Source organism: Euprymna scolopes, chromosome 14 (genome assembly GCF_053919585.1).
Source record: "Euprymna scolopes isolate OS-2025 chromosome 14, ASM5391958v1, whole genome shotgun sequence".
Taxonomy (NCBI): domain Eukaryota; kingdom Metazoa; phylum Mollusca; class Cephalopoda; order Sepiida; family Sepiolidae; genus Euprymna; species Euprymna scolopes.
Window position 1 is genome coordinate 104,480,806 of NC_136495.1, and position 4,030 is coordinate 104,484,835.

At 47.3% G+C, this 4,030-nt stretch overlaps 1 pseudogene; it reads right to left on the reverse strand.

Annotated features, from left to right (window-relative positions):
- Positions 1-359: 359 nt before the first annotated feature.
- On the reverse strand, positions 360-497 carry LOC145293559 (U2 spliceosomal RNA; annotated as a pseudogene).
- Positions 498-4,030: the final 3,533 nt, after the last annotated feature.

Below are 4,030 nucleotides of genomic sequence, written 5' to 3' on the forward strand. Positions count from 1 at the left end.
TTCATGAATTATTCTTATTTATTAAGTTTTTGACCTCATATTCTATGCGAACTGCAGAAAGTCATTCGCATTTAAAACAAGGTCTATAGCCATTAGTCACGTGCTCTCGTGTAATGAATGAATGCGTGAATGTAGGATTGGCATGAAATTCTTCAAGAAAACTAAAATGACCGAAAAATGGGCTGAAATGACTAAAATGAATAAACAGTTAATGACTTAAAATGGCTTTAATGCACTTAAGGATGAATTGAATGACCTTAAGAATGACTTGAATGCTTAAAAACTAACTGGAATCCTTCAAAAACAAGTTGAATGATCTGAAGAATTACTTGAATAGCTTTGAGACTAACTGGCTGTTAAGTGGGTCATAATTTTACATTAAATTGATACAGAAAAGTGATCCCCCACTTTTTATCACAAAGTTACAAACATAAGTATAGAATGTAGTAAGAATAGCTACTACACTTTGATCTTGGCCAAAAGGCCAAGAAAAGGGTATTTATTTGTTCCCCCACCCAGCAGATTAGGCACAAGGCCGATTTTTAATGTGAGGAGTGAAGGGGGCCAACTCCCCGGGGAGTAGGGGAGCTGGATAGTGACAAATGGTTTGAAGGGTTGCCCCTACATTGATCAAGGTATTATATGTGGGGTTGCTCCCACACACGGCCCTTGCTTGCAGAATCTGCTGGAACAGATGCTACACTTTGAGATACTAAATGTTTTCATTCACAGGAAAAAATACAGGAGGCAAAATTAGCAAAAAACTTAGGCACAAGGCCAACGCAAAAAGAAGTGGGGGTGAGTTGGTTGATCCATTTCGTCTCTATTGCCACTTTTAAATGTTTTTCTCTCGGCCAGCATCTTTTATCATGGTTACCCTTTTAAATTTGTATTTATGTGGGTGTGGTGGGAAGGGGTGCTCCTACTTAAAACCAATTTTAAAACATTTTTAATTATATAAAAAAATACAAAAAAGATAACAATATTAATAAAATTTCATTTGTGTCGAGGGGCATGGAAAAAGAACCCAGTTAGTAAAGCTCTTTTCAATCCTATATGAAATTGTAGACCCCCCATCCTACTCTGGTTTGGAAAGGAACCAGGGTTTCACGGGCAGCCTCTAAATGGAGGGGGTAGGGGTTGTGTCCTTAATAGGGGAGAAAAGAAAAAAATAGCGTGAGAGTGGGGGATGTTTGTGTTTGATTTGATATTCTCCAAGCTGGGTTGAATTTCGAGAGGAGGCGGGGCAAGAAAAATGTTGTTTTTGGAGGTTAGGCATCTTGGAGACTTTTTAATAAGGAAAAACAAGATTTATTCGACTGGCTGAGAGACTGAAGAAGTAGAATTGCAAAGGGACGGGAGTCCGACAGAAAGTCCAGAACCACGCGCTTCACACCTAGGCGGGGAACACGCATTCAAATTTGGGCGCTTTTCGTACACACAGACTTGCTACCTGTATCAATCTTTCAAAAGCCAAGCGATGCAGCCTTCTTCCGTCAAATCTGATTTTTACCCATAGTTGGTGTTTAAAGAAAGCGATCAGATCCTAATCATAAAAAGGAAGCAACCCCAGGCCGTCTTGCAGTCTCGACGTCCACATCACCATTCTCATCACGGCCAGGATTGCGATAAAGACCATTTGTCACTGTCGGTCCCAGGGTGGCCTCACGTTGTCAACTACCATTGATATAGTAATCGGGGGATGATGCTCGGGGTCGATGCAGGCCGTCACCTTACCAACATACGACCAGTACTGGTGGAGTTCGGGTCAATCGAAAAATGCGTGATCAGTTGTTTCTGCAGCCATCTTCCTGCAACGGGGATAGGCTGGCGGCTCAAAGAAACCAGAACTGCATTGTATATTCTTGAGGGGAAGCGTGTTTTGGGCCAATCGCCAGATCAGAGAGAACTCCGAATTGTTGAGATGACTCGAACCCGACACCCAGCTCCACGGGGAGCATATCTCACTTTGCTGCCAATACAAACGCGCGCATAGTGAATCGTCGGCGGTCCCCTCACTTGATCCCTGTGGAGTTCCCTACGGGTTGCAGTCACAAGTTCGCTGGACCCTGGTAATGATTTTAACGCGGCTCAGCACTCTTCCATTAAAGCTGAATCTCCCCGCAGCCTGCGACGGCTCTCAATAAAGCGGTCGACAATGAGGTCGGGAAGGGCGGCAGTGATCGCAGGGTGCCACGGTTGATCGTCTTGAATGTAGTGGCTAAGGAAGGCCAGCCTCTCAACGTCTCTATGACACTTCAAGTCCGGCATTCCCAGACCTCCCTCACACGGACGTTGAATACAGAAATGTCTGCTTATCTAGTGTCGTCCGCTGTCCCTAAAGAGCGAGCACAAGAGTTGGACCAGAGCTGTTATGTGTTGTGCAGGCAGAACAAGTACGGCCAGTCAGCAAAGGATAAGTGGGAAGAAGTATGTGGCGCACCCCTCAGTTCTACCCTTTAAGGAATGTTTCCAAGGAAGCCACGCGTTGACCGCAGCCTTCACCTGTGACCGTACCTCCGACCAATTCTTATCAAGCTGGAGACCCGGAGTGAACTACACGCCGAGGATCCGAACCGGGTCATCCGTCCAGCTGAAAGGCGCCGGGAGGATCGCGTTGCCACTCCAAGCGTCCAACTGCAGTCCGACCGACTTACTGCCGTTTATCGTCGCCCCCGTGATTATTTCGTATTGTGCAAGCGCCTCCGACACTCAATGTCTCTGAAGCTCGACACGAAGACCGTGGCATCATCGGTAAACGCGGATTCCTTGGCAGCTGAGCCGCCAGGCAGAGCCATTCTGTGCAGGACCGAATTTGGCTCCCTACATCTCAGCTTGTGAAGCAGAGGCTCCAAGGACAGGAGGTAAAGCAGGGGCAACAGCGGACAACCCTGACGAACCGACCGAGAGATAACAAAGGGTTTCAAGCGTTTTCCGTTGACTTGCACGACAGCGTGGGCTGTCGATACATCACGGAAATTCACTTGCAGAAGTCCGGTTTAAAACCGGCGGCCTCTAAGACAGATGGCAGGAAACGATGGGTGGCCCTATCGAACGCTTTGGACTGATCTAAGTTGATCACCGCGGTCTCCGTGTCGTCATGTATTCCCCCCTCTAGGATCGTGCAGATCAGGTGTAATTGTTCTGAATCGATCTCCCATGCACAGCGAAGTTCTGTTCCGGTGAAACCAACTTATCGATAACAACATGCAGCCGATTCGACAGGACTTTGGCCAAAATCTTCAGTTCTGTGTTAAGCAGAGTTATAGGCCTGTAGTCGTCTAATTCTTTCCCACCATGCCCATCAACTTTCCTCAACAATGTGATCGCTCCCTTGGTTATCTGCCCTAGGATGGGCCCCTCAGCAAACCAATGGTTGAATACATCCGTCAGAAGATGAATAGAAATGGACGACAGCCTCAAATAGAGTTCGTATGGCTGACCATCGAGTAACGGCGATCTGTCACAGCTGACCTGCTTCAGCGCAGTAAAGACGTCCCACTCCGTCACGAGGCCCTTGCAACTAGCCGCGTCAAGACAGGGGCAGTCGTCCAAATAGTCGCTAAACTCAAGGACCGGAAGATCGGGCTGCTGCGTAAAATTCTCCTCGAAATGTTCTCAAATCCCCTCGCAGATCTCTCGAATCAATTCAAGGGTGCGTCTATCCGTATGTCTAACTTTTGCAATGTATTTGTGCGAGCCACGCTTAGAAATCTCGCGACGCACGGCATCGTCAGAGTGGACTGCTTCGTTGCCTATCTTTCTAAGCCTAGCTCTGACTACTTGACCTTCGTAGCGCTCGTTAGTCTCGCGTAGAAGGTCCTGCCTTGCTAGTTCCTGACTAACCCTATCACCCTCCCCCGTAGCCCGGGCTAGTTTCTGCTCTAGCTGCTTCTTCGTCTTGGCCATATCTAGTGCGAGGCGCTGGGCATACTTGATGGAGAAGCTTCTTATGTTGGTTTTTAGACCTAACCACCACTTACTCCCCGTAACCGCCCCCACGAGTGCCTTTTTAATCAATCCTCTTAAC